This window comes from Lacerta agilis, chromosome 15 (assembly GCF_009819535.1).
Source record: "Lacerta agilis isolate rLacAgi1 chromosome 15, rLacAgi1.pri, whole genome shotgun sequence".
NCBI lineage: Eukaryota > Metazoa > Chordata > Lepidosauria > Squamata > Lacertidae > Lacerta > Lacerta agilis.
In genome coordinates this window covers 41,713,237-41,726,212 of record NC_046326.1, presented here as the reverse complement: position 1 = coordinate 41,726,212, position 12,976 = coordinate 41,713,237, and the positions used below count along the sequence as shown (strand labels likewise).

General features: G+C 45.6%; 1 protein-coding gene across 3 annotated transcripts in view; it reads right to left on the bottom strand.

Moving 5' to 3' along the window:
- The window catches only part of SLC6A4 (solute carrier family 6 member 4), a 37,788-nt gene extending 25,358 nt beyond the window's left edge, over positions 1-12,430 (bottom strand). Inside the window, exon 1 of one of the 3 annotated variants that reach the window (XM_033172322.1) lies at positions 12,042-12,430. The gene's annotated coding sequence lies outside the window, so the exon portion shown is untranslated. Of the gene's footprint in view, positions 1-1,779; positions 1,811-2,986; positions 3,067-12,041 lie in introns of those variants that run through there. The other 2 variants (XM_033172325.1, XM_033172323.1) reach the window with 2 other exon arrangements.
- Between the last annotated feature and the right edge of the window lie 546 nt (positions 12,431-12,976).

Genomic DNA, 12,976 nt, shown 5'->3' with positions numbered 1-12,976 from the left:
GTGAGCAGTGCCGTAGCCAGAACATTTTTGGTTCAAGTCACACCATACTCCCTCTGTCCCACCCTGTCTTCATTGTGGGGAGTATAATACCGGTCTAATTTACAGGACAGTTGAACATGCAAGCTGGCTTTGAACATTAGGGTGTGCTGTGTTAGGTGCAAAGCAGTCTTAGAAAAATAAAACCAAGATATTTGAGAATGCGCAAATCAGACAGTGCTTCTAGTCCAGCATCCTGTTCTCACAGTGGCTGACTGCGTGCCCCGACACAAACCCCACAAGCAGGGCCTGAGTGCTACAACAGCACTCTCCCCCAATTGTGATTCATATCAACGGGCATTCAGAGGTATTGACTGCCTCTGGCATAAAGCAACATGAAAGCAATGTATCCAGCCCTCTTAATTTATGTGGTGCCGTGCTTGTGTGGTTTTTAAAAAGCATTGCTTATTGAACATTGGCGTTACCAGATCAGCTTCTTTAAAGCCCCTCCCTTCCTCCCAGCTACAGAACTCTAAACTGTCATAATTCCAGCTATTTCAATGAAAGTGTAGCAGTGGCCCAATGCAACAAAAGCATACCCTTCCCTCCCCCTGAGAACTCTGTTCTCCTCAGCCACCGTCCACTCTGAGATTGTGGGGATACGGTGTGCTGTGATGAGCACCGAAAATCTTGGAAACTTTGCCGATGTTTGGGGGGGGGCCTATTGCTCTGTGGTAGAACCTCTTGCTTTGCATGTATTAAATATTCAGGAAAAGTCGGAAGCCCAATGCAACTTCGGTTATTCAACAGCTCACTCCCATATTAAACAAGAACACACTCTGAAAAGCCCCAGCAAGCAGTGCCAGTTGGCAGTTGACAGTGCTTGCCATTAGAACTTTCGTCCACCTACGCTTCTACGATTGGTTTGAATCAAAACATGTGTTTAACCCAATACATAACACCATGCATATAGTCCTGAGTCCACCCACCCCCCAGTTAAAAGGTCTCAGGTAGCAGTGATGGGAATTACCTCTGCTGGAGACCCCAGATAATGGCTGCCAGGAAGCTAGATGGGCAGATTGTTTGACCTGGTATAAGGAAGCATCATCGGTTCCTAAGAGAGTGAAAGGAGCTCAGTGGCAGTGCACACTGCTTTGCCTGCAGAGGGTCCCAGGTTCAAACCCGTGCATGTCCAGTCAAAATGGATAAGCAGGTGTGGTGAAAGACCTTTCTCTGCCTGAGGCACTGGAGAGCTGCAGCCTGTCGGATGATGCAGTTTTGGTCTAGATGCTGTAAAGCACCTTCCTATGTTCCTACAGTACCGTATTGGCCAGAATATAAGCCGCACTCCCCCCCCCAAAAAAAAAACAAATTCTGACCGTGAAAAGATAAAAGTGCAGCTTAAATTCACGACCTTACAAAAATTGGCTTTTACGATATCGCTGCTGAAACAGACATACGGTAAAACGGAACAAAAAAAGTTTTATTGCCAATTTGCGAGCTTGAGTGCCTGCAGAATTGTAGCGATTGAATAGCGATGTTAGCGATTGTACGGTAACTTTTGTGGGCTTGCAAGATCAAAGGCTTAAATTGGCTCGGAGTTACAATTCTACCAACCACAGCAATTTTCACCCTGTAACCCCATTTTAAGGGAGCAGCTTATATTCAGATATTGTCTCTTCCCCCCCCCCCCCGTCTTGAATTTTAGAGGTGTGGCTTATTTGTGGGTGCAGCTTATATTCCGGCCAATACGGTATATGACTTGCTAGTTGGAGAAGGTGCCACATTGGGTCTGAGCCTTACCTACAAGAAGGGATGGAAGGATCTGTCAGTTTCATTTCTCCCAGCTCCTCATTTTTCCAATCTTACATTCAGTTCTCCACATTTTTACAGCAATCTGGAAATTTGTTTTTAAAAAATCCTCATGAAAATTATTCAGCGCTTTAGTTCATTTCCCCCCTAATAAACTGATTTTTGTATGCAGCTTTGACTAATGTACACATTTTTGCAAGTATTTTCCCCTAATATAATGCATTTCTGTATGTTATAAGTAAGTAAGGGAAGTAATAGTACCACTCTATTCTGCCTCGGTCAGAGTATTGTGTGCAGTTATGGGCACCATCTGTCTGGATGGCCACCTGTCAGGGATGCTTTAGTTGAGATTTCTGCATTGCAGGGGGTTGGAATGGATGACCCTCGGGGTCCCTTCCAGCTCTACAGTTCTATAGTTCTATGAAAAAACTATTGCTGGTTATTACATAACTTTTGTGCGTGATACATCAGACAAACAGCTGTATTTCTTTATGTAACACTCACTTAACTGCTAGAATCTGACCAAAAACCACAAGTATGAATGAAGGAACTTTCATAATTTGGGAGTTAGGAGCAACATCCCAAGAGACATGAAAGTAACTTCTGAGCACTTTCCGTTCACAACATATAGTTGACCCATGGCACAAGGTGTTGTGATGGACAAGCCTAGCGTAAGTGGCTTCTTTGAAAAAGCATTGGGCAAACTAATGATCTATGGGCGGCATGTAGCTAAAACAGTTAAAAGAGAGGACCCCCCCTCAGATCATCAGGTGTTGGGGACACGGCTGCCTGTCTCCATCCAATGCTCTTCTGGGAGAGGAGTAGGGACACCTGGCCAGTTCCTATTATAGACAGAGTGAAGATTTTCACCAGCCGTCACCAAGCTGTGCCTCCAGATGTTTTGCGCTACAACTTTCATCAGCCTCACCCATCCCACAGCAACATCCTGTGGATTTAATTGGCAAGACCTGGGTTTAAATCCCCACCCTGCCACGAAGTGCCAAGTGACCTTTGGCCCACTTTCACTGCCTTACCTTCCTTGCAGGATTGTTGTGAAGGGGGAAAGTGGGGAGGATCTGTCTCATGCAGCCCACAGGATTTGATCAGAGGGCTCAAATCAACAATCCAGTATCAGCATCTCCCAGCTGTGGCCAGGTGGGAGTAGTTTCTAAGAGGAGAAAGAAGAAAGGGTTGGTACCTGCCGAATCCTGAAATTCCACGACACAGAGAAGGCTCCACATGCAATCACCTGCTAGCTCCTTTCCCCATGCAGAGAAACCTGGGTCTCTAGGGCCATGCGCATGTTGCAATTGTCATACCTTGGTTAATCATCAACTAGCACACAGCTATCTACAAAGACCCTGAGGCAGCAAACAGCACAGAGCAGGAGACAGAATACTTTCAGTTTTTCCCATGAGGATCCCACGCCTGGGACATCCTTTCGGAGCTCTGCCGCTGGAGGGCTCAGCCAGCCTCCGAAAATGATAAAAATCACGCTGGCACTGGAAGCCCAGTGATTTCACAACCTGGGCAAGAGCAATTCAGTGCCAGGTGCAATTGCGGAGAAGCAACCCAGGTGGACTTTAAGCCTCTGGATTGGACTGGATAGAATGACAGAGAATGACCCACTAGTCACAGGCACCCTTGGACAGAACTTTCCACAATCATCTTCACGTTCTGTTCCACAGCCGGCTTCGGTTAAGGCCACCCTGGGCTCGTGCTGAATCACATCCTGCCAGTGCCTCACCTTTTTTTAATATACCTATAAGTAACTTATTTGTAATTACGGCTCAATTCCATAGCCAGTTTAGGATTTGCTGGTGGAATTTGCTCACTGCCGACAGTAGAAGAATGGCAGATGAAGCTAATGGACTTTATGGAACTCGCCGAACTGACCGCGAGAATCCGAGACCAGAGGGAGGAGAAGGTGTCGCAGGATTGGAAGAAATTCAAGGATTATTTAGTTAAATGTGTAAAATTGAATATTTGAGCAGAATTAGCTAGTAAAATCGGCTTTAGCTTGTTTATGTCAGATAAAATAGTGTAGAAGAAGTTTAGATGTGAATGTTATAAATGTTTAAGAGTATTTAAAGATATTGAGTTTAAGTGAGAAACTATATTTGTTTAATTAATTTAAAGTTTATTGAGAGATATGGTAAAGGTTTATGGAAAAAGATACAAAGCCACCCAAATTATATATTAATTTTGAATGCAGTGGGGGGAACGGGGGAAGTCTCAATGTATGCAAAGAAGATAGAAAAAAGAAGATTATTGAGATATGTGTATGTTTAGGTATGTGTTTTTTCTTATGTTTATTGTTATTGTCATTGTTATTGTTGTTGTTTATTGTTTATTGTTTATTATGTATTTTTGTATTTTTCTTTTGTTTATATATGGAAAATAATAAAATCTTTATTAAAAAAAAAAAGGAATTTGCTCACTGCCACAGGACGTGGTGACGGCCACCACCTTAAGGCAGCTTTCCAAAAAGGAGCAGCAGCAGAGGGCTATCAACCGCAGTTAGCATCCCAATATCTGAATGGAGCCTCCATATGTATGCAGGGATAGTGCTTTAAGCCATTCCATTGTTTCTATATTGTATTATTTCTGTATTTGATTTCATTTATGAATTGCTTCCCGTAAAATATCTCAAAGCGATTTCACAGTTTTAAAAGAAAAATGGCATCAACAAATTTATGGGCTGATATGGGGGAAAAAACACTTTCCAAGTGGCACAGCACTGGACTGCTGAAGGCAAGTAAGCGACAGCCCGTCCAACTGTGGATTGGTCTGCTTAACAGCCAGGCTGCCCAGGCACCTTTTAAAAAAGAAAGACCAGACACGCAGTCCTCTTGACAGCCATGTCAAGAGTTTGGGGCAGCAGGTATCTACTGAACAAGCCTTCGCCATCCTGGTGCCCAGCAGATGCTTTGGCCCATGGCTCCCATCAGTCCTAGCTGATGGTGATGCTGGGAGTTGTGGTCCAAACATCTGGAGGGCGCCAGGTTGGCAAAGTCTGCACTAAACCCCTTGGGGCTCACTTCCCCTTGGGACTGGCTCCTTCGCCATCTGCTGTCCTGCCCGTCGCCATCCAACACTTTCCAGGTCCTCCAAGCGAACAGCATCAAGGATAAGAGTTTATTACTATCTATTTTTGTTCTGAGCCGCTGGAAAAGGTCACTCTTACGCAAACACAGGCTGGCTGGCTCTTCCTCAACAGCTGGAAGCACCACTAATAAAAAAACATACAACCTGGAAAGTGCACCCGGCTTTGGGGCTGCTCTTTTTCTCAAGCGCAGCTTAAGCCTTGAAAGGGGCTCTGGGAGACATTTGGAGGGTTCAGGCACACCTTTGCTCAGAGGCAAGCTAAGGAAAAAGAGGCTTCTCTGCTGTGGAATGTGGGAAGGAGATATGCAAGGCAAACCACTGGGCCATCTAGCATAGCATCTACAGTGGCCGGCTCCCAGTGGTTTGAGCCCTGCATGCAGATGTTGGGGATTAAACCTGAGACCCTCTGCTTACATTATCACCAATGCTATTTTTCTAAGTGCCAGAGCTGAGATCCTGTGAGCTCCGGCTTGGGGGGTGGGGGGAGGAAATCCCTCCTTACCACTGAGCTGTGGTTCTTGCCATGAACAAATTCCAGTCCCCTAGGTTGTTAATAAAGGGCTGATCTGAATAGAAACATGGGGAGCTGCTTTATGCAGAGTCAGGCAATTGGCTCATCTCGGTTTGTATTGCCCATGCAGCCTGGCAGTGGCTCTCTCCTGTTCCAGGCAGGAATCTCCTCCATCCATACCTGGAGATGCCACAGACTGAACCCAGGTTCCCTGCTTCTGAGTTATGGGTCCTTCCCTCAGAGCCATTAGGGTCCCCCCATTCGTTTGAGTAGTCTGACTTACTCAACAAAAGCTGCCTGGTACAGTATCAGGCCATATGTCCATCTAGTTCAATAATGTCTACACTGACCAGCATCAGCTTGCAAGGATCGCAAGGAGAACGCTATCCCAGCCCTACTTGGGGATGCCGCAGAGTGAACTTGAGACCTGTTGCATGAACAGCATGTGTTATATCACCAGGATGCCACCTGAAGAATATCGAACAGCAAAATAACCTGGCCATCATTAAGAAATTCAGTGCATGGTACAGTCATCTTCCCCCCTCCTACCTGGACTCCCAGGCGGCATACCTGTCCAATTTAACTATTCCAAAATATAGACAAGCTTTTACGTTGGCCAGATTTAGATGTGCTACCTTCCGCTGTTCTTGAAGGCCGATTCTCAAAAGCACCATTCCAGAATCGACTCTGCCCCTGTGGAGTCGGTAATGTGGAGACTGTATCACATGTACTCCTGTCTTGCCCCTTATATAAAGACTTGAGATCGTCACGCCACTTATACTCGCCATTCTGGGCCGCTCGCCCGAGGATATACTATTTTTTTCCTCCTGGCAGACCAGAATACCCAGACAACGGAGAAGGTAGCCAGATTTGTTGAGAGGGCCATGAAATTGAGGGCTGCCAGCTGAATAACAGTGCCCCCTCATAATTAAGATCTCATTTATTCTTGTTTTAATTCTGCCGAATCCCGATTCGGCTCGTTTTATTGGTTATATATGGTTTTTATCAGTATCTGTAATATGTGTCTTTCTGATGCAACGGCCTGTGGGCTATGCAAATAAATAAAGTTTGTTGTTGTATCCACCAAGATGCAACCCTTGCCCCTCAATGGACTTTTCACCCAGGAAGCCTCTTGTCTGATAGTTGATTGCTATGGAGGAGAAGTGCCAGGGGTCAGTCTGGAAAACAACACCTAATCAGCGATCTGCAGGTGTGGAAGCTGGCTATGCTTTTAAGTTGTTGAGGAGGAAAAGGCACTTTCTGTAAGCTCAGATGCTCCTTAACGTTCAGTTTCCCTCGCAAGAACCAGACACAAAGTCCTGGCACTAACCCCCCCCCCCCAAAAAAAACCCTCTAAAAATCAAGCATTCCCTGTAGGATGCATCCTGCAGGGGTTGAATCCAGACTTTGCTTTGTTGTTGTTCAGTCGTTCAGTCGTGTCCGACTCTTCGTGACCCCATGGACCAGAGTACGCCAGGCACGCCTATCCTTCACTGCCTCTCGCAGTTTGGCCAAACTCATGTTAGTAGCTTCAAGTAACTCATGTTAGTAGCTTCAAGTAACTACCAAACAGACATTGCCAGCTAGAAAGATCAAGAGCATGACCAAACTCATGTTAGTAGCTTCAAGTAACTACCAAACTCATGTTAGTAGCTACTTTGCTTTAGGGAGCATTTTTAGTAGTTACCCACACTTTACCCATGCCAGGCCCCTGCCGAAAGAAATAACACCTGAGATTTCACCCCTTCGGTTTTTCAGACTCATATGGGAAAGAGTGCAGAGTCCTCCCCGGCCTCAGGAATGAATGTATATGGGTAGCCTGGCTGTTATCTAACTGTGTAGTTCATGCAGATTTGAGTGGGGATTACTCAGGGTGATTTATTTTCAAAAGGAAACTTTGCCGTGGGCCAAGGCAATTGCATTTAAAATGCTTCTTGCAGGCCAGGGATAGGTAGCTGGTCTTCGAGGCCACTCTGTTGGGCCCCTCACAGCCAAACACCAAATCTTCATCAAAGTACAGCTTAAAAGTTTTCCCCCAGTTTCACTTGCAAAAAAAGAGAACCATTTCTCTCCCTCACCCAGTGGTAAAAAAAACAAAGAAACCCACCCACAAACACGCACACAATTTAATGGAGGCTGGTACATTCCTGACTTATCAAAGCCAAGCCTACCAACCATGGATGGTGGTCCGATAGGGGTTGGCAGCCTCTCCTCCACCATTTTGGCAGCAGAACCATAAAGTGGGGCTCTTTGAATGGGGCTAGTGGGTCTGTGTTTGGTTTTGTGAGATAATATTTCCCTTCTCTTTGGGATTCAGTACATAACTCAAACGCCTTATGTCACTGCGCTTAGCTGTGCTTCATTTTATGCCCGAGAGCACTTGCTTCATTCACTGGGGAGTCTTCAGTGCTAGATGGGGCCAACTTCCTTTGGAAGAATGGATGCTTGGAACAGGGTTTAGCAAAATACATTTCATAAATCTGCTACCATGGGGAGGAATTTGGTTCAGTTTGGGTTTCAATGCAAAACTAGCAAATTAGCAATTTCCCAAAGCAAATTGGAACGCAACTGTCCTTTGAAATTCTCACGCTAACCTGAATTTTGCGATGCAGTTCAGCAGCCACATATTTTGCAAGAAAAATTGCTAGGCGTGCATAAAAACCACATACATTTGTGAAAATAACATATGAAGCATTATACATGGGGAAATCAGTGGCAAAAAACTGTACGTTGGGAGAAATTTAGGTCCTAATCTGCTGATTCATTTTCATCAGGATTTTTTAAGATAATTGCAAGTTAACGCAGAAATGTGGAGAACAGAATTTAAGGCTGGAAAAATGAGAAACTAAGAGAAATAGACAAATACATTCATCCCTACCTGGGCTACAATCTGTGCAATAAAGTGACCCCTCCAATGGCAGAAGGGAGGGAAGCTGTAGAGCAATCTCTTCATACCAAGTCATGCTCTTGGTCTTTCTAGCTGGCAATGTCTGTTTGGGTTCATAGTCAGAGAGGATGTTTCCCATCACATGCTAGCTTATCTTTTTAACAGGAGATACCAGAGATCAAAGCAGATACCTTATTCCTGCAAAGCATACACTCTGCCCCCCTGAGCTGTGACCGTTCTGCGCCATATTACCAGATCTGGTGATTCGTCCACTTGGCCCAATGTTGTCTACTCTTGACTGGCTGCGGCTCCCCATGCAGAGAAGAGTCTTCTCGCATCACATGCTCCCTGGTCCCTTTCTCATTAGAGGTGCTGGGGGGGGGGTGAATGGGCTCTTGTGCATGCAAAGCGGAGGCTGCTACCAGAGAGTTATGGACCCCCCTTAAAAGAGAGAAGGATCCACCCCATAGCAACCTTTAAGAACCAAGTTCTGGATTCAGGCCGAGGCATCCATCCATTTCCATCTAAAACCCAAAGGATGGGGTTTGCTCTCAAAATCTGTCCCAGCCCCATGCAGACCTCCTTGACCCAGGGTCATGCTTCGCTGCCACTCCAAAACTCTGGCTCAGATACTTCCTTCCCTTTCCCTCTCCTCACTTCTAAGAAGTCTTCCTTGACCTCAGCCTTGTTTTTCCTGTAGATTGTAGGTCCATTTATGAAACCACTCCCCACTTCATTCTTGCTACACTTGTGAAGTCTTGACTTGTTCATTCATCCTGTCTCTTTCTCTCTCCTCTCTCTCCCCTCTCATCTGCCCTTACATTTCAGATGCACTGGGGCGCGGTGGCTTTTTGCCTGCCAGCCATCTTTTAAAGCTTGTTTTTAGTATCTTTTGGGGGTCAATCATAGCTTCCCAGTCAGAACAAAAAACAGTCTCTGAAGTTCCCAGCTTAGACAACAAGCTCCGGAGCCAATTGTCTAGAAAAGCACAAACCTTCAATTTTCCACAATTGAGTCTATGTTTATTGTTATTGTTATTTATTATGGTCTGCATTCCTGACGAATCTGTGGAGATTCCAGACTCCTTTGGGCAAAGACCATTTTTCGCTGTTTTTCACATTCAAGCCGTGCGCAGCTTGAGAGAGACCAGCTCATGACGGGCTCCCTCACAGCAGAAAACAAACTTTAAAATGTTCTGCCTTGTTTGTAGAAAGGACCAAAAGAAATTTGTTGACTGTGGGAATATGAACCGTTTCTCCCAAGAAGACCACTGGTTATATCTCATTACGTTCTGCAGCACTCTAATTAATTAACAATAAACAGAACAAAGTATCTTTTAGAAGCCTGTGCAGTCACACACTTCCACATGTCTTCCTGTGCCGGGCACAATCTAGTGTAAGAACACAGCAATCCCCCTGCAGTTGGACCAGTCCCTAAAGGGGACCCATCTCATCCAGTGTCCACAGTGGCTGACCAGAGGCTCCATTGGGAAAACCCACAAGTAGGAAAATATTGCAACAGCCTTCTTTCCAGCTGTTGCTTCCCATATACTTACTCAGAGGTAAACCACCTCTGTACATTCAGGTTCCACTTGGCTATCCTATCTCTGAGCTTTCTGCAGTCTTATCTCTCCATGAAATTGTGTGACTCTTTAAAGGCACCTAAAGCCAAGATCCTCGTTCTGTGGCAGAGGATTCTGCGGTGGTGGACCATTTCTCTGAATCAGGCTTCCACTGCTGTGATTTAATTTATCTTTCAAAACCTACCTTGTTGGGTACGAGAGTTAGTGAAGCATGTGTACAAGCTTTTGCATTCCACAGCATTCTTCTTCAGGCAGAGCTTTGTGAAACTCAAATTGCTTGCATATTGTTGCCCCTAACCTAAGTGAACACCCAGCAAAATGTCAACTGCATTTGCGCCTAACCCTCTCAAACAAAGGCAGCTTATTCTCCAGCTGGAAAACTGAGCCAGAAACTGCATGCTGCTGGAGGACGATGAGAGTTTAATTTCATTTCACTTTTATTTTGTATACCACCTTACTATATTACTATATGCAAGGCAGTTTACAAACTGTAATCCAGAGGACGTCAGGTTGGGGAAGGCTGGTCTACACTCAAGTTTCCATTTAAAACACAATGCAAAAAAAAGAGCATGGAAGATTTGCCAAGGCAAAATAAACTACCACCTAGCTCCATGTTGCCTACACTGACTGGCAGCAGCTCTCCGGTGTTTCAGGCAGTGAACTCTCCCAGCCTGCCCTGGAGATGCTGGGAATTGAACCCAGGACTTCCTACATCTGCTCTCCGCACTGAGCCACAGCCCTTCCCTGTGCTGGACTGGTCCTTTATAAATTTAAAGTCACATATGTACTCTTGATTCCCAGATTTTCAGCTGGTTCCCCAGGAGAGGCAGAGCCAAGCTATGCTATCAAGAGGCATGGCGCTGTAATGCCAAGAACGTGAGAATGTGTACTAGGAATCATGTTTAAATTAGCCCACCAGGTTCCAAAGTCCTAAAAACAGGTCAAAAACAGAAAGAGGGGATATATTTATTTTTTGATGGCCATCTTCCTTGAGAACAGATCGGAACTAAGAAGGCACAGTGACATTCCTCATTCCCTCCTGCCTATGTATGGCCCCCGGGGGCCAGGGTCCCGTCCTTTGTTGCCTGCGCTGTAATGGGCCGCCTTTTTCTCATTGCAACTGTCTTAAGAAACAAAAGAATCCCAAAGATATTTTCAGATATTTCCACATCTGCTGCATCTCTCTCCCTTTCAGCTTTCCCAATCTTTTTATGTCCTTGGGGGTCAAAAGCACCCGCCATCCTGCACTTTATACCACATTCGTAATTTTCATAGACCCATGCACGTTGTGAAATTTGTTTTGCTTCTGTCCAGTTCAAGTGAAGCATCGTTAACTTGTCACCAAAATAAGCTCCTTCCGTTTGCTCTATATGGAGGGGGGCACCCACATACCCCTCTCACCTGTACAGGTGTGTGAGCGAGAGAGGTGTTGTGAAAATATGAAATATTTTGACATCAGTAAGCTGCCAGGTAAGCTACTGCAGTTTTTCCTGTCTTAACCAACATGAAAAGCAAGGCACCCAAGTTAACTGGATTGTTGTTCTTGTTTGAAATGTCTTGTCCCTACTTTTTTTTGTTTTGTTTTGTTTAAAGCACACTTTTTCTCCCTCCTGCCCCCTCTCTAAAATAATGAGGTTGCATCTTGCAGTATGGCTAAGGGCTGCTCCGATCACTCACTCAAATGCTGGTTGAAACACGCTGCTCGTCCGTCTTTCTACGCTGACACTAATAACAGAGATAGGAAGCATGTACAGACAGAAAAGCTGAGGAAGGAACACATTCTTAACTCAAGCAAAACTTGAAACAAAAAATTAAATAAATAAATTCAAAAGGCTCCCTTGTCCGTCCGTCCCCGTCCCTTGGAGTTGCAGGAACATTTCACTGTCTGACTGTCTGTTTTAAGTGCAGCAGGGGCTTAAAAGCTTCTCATGCAAATATATACAGACTCTCTCTTTTTTTGGTGTGCATTACCATCGCCATCTCAGTTTTTGTTTTTTGTTTTTAAATCAAGATCGAAAATCAAGATGAGCAAAAGCACAATTAGCTCTGCTGGGGAAGGCGAAAGAAAAGACCCCCCCCCAGCATCTGTCTCATAATCACCACACAGGGCACTTTTAGGCATCTGCATTTAGAAGAGGTGGGGGGAAGAATAAAGCGTAAAATACCTGGCGTGTCCCAGCGGATTCAGGAGCGTGTCTCCTGCACTGGCTCATCCAAGCCGGCCTCACCAATCCCACCTACATTTGCTTTGGATCCTATGGGTCACTTTGCACCGGGGATTGTCTTTTTGTACACCCCTTCTTCTCACATGGTCCGATTCCCAGATAATCTGCTGCCAAAGAGCTCTTTAAGATTTTTTTACGTCACTTTCTTTCTTTCTTCTCTCTCTTTCTCTTTTATAAAGTCAGATAAACTTTTTGCCTTGCCAAAAAGGACTGCAGTGGGCTGCAACCCTCCTCCTAGAGGTGGGTGACTCCACACACAGAAAAAGCAAGCAGCTCACAACAGCTCAGAGCAGCAGCAGCAGGGGGAGGAGGGCTCCAGGCACAGCAATGCAAGAAGAGCCTCTGGGTTGGAGTCAGGGAGGGCAGCCTGGGCTGTGGCTATAAATGGAAGTGCGGGGGGGGGGGCGAGGGAGAGGGGGGGGTCTGCAAATGGGGGCAGAGACTGGCTGGGGGTTGGATGATGAGGCCAGGACAGGTGTTCTGCCACAGTGGCAAATGTGAGACTGGGGTGTGTGTGTGCTTTTGGGCCACATTAGGAGAAGAAAAACAGACTTTTGCCATTCTCACCTGCCCTTCTCCATTCTTCACTTTAAGGACAAAGAGGTGGGAAATGCAAAAATTGTCAAGAGGAAAGGGACTTGGGGTTTGCTATCAGAAGTTGCTCCCAAGCAGGGCTGGTCCAAGACATTTTGCTGCTCAATCTATTTTTCTGTTACACAGCTTTCCACCAAAGAGCTTAAGGTGGCGTACACAGTTCTCCCCCAGTCCCCCCTCACAACAACCCTGCGAGGTAGTTTAGGTTGAGAGACTGTGACTGGGTGGCCCCAAGGTCACCCAGTGAGATTCCTCCCTGAGTGGGGATTTGAACCCTGGAA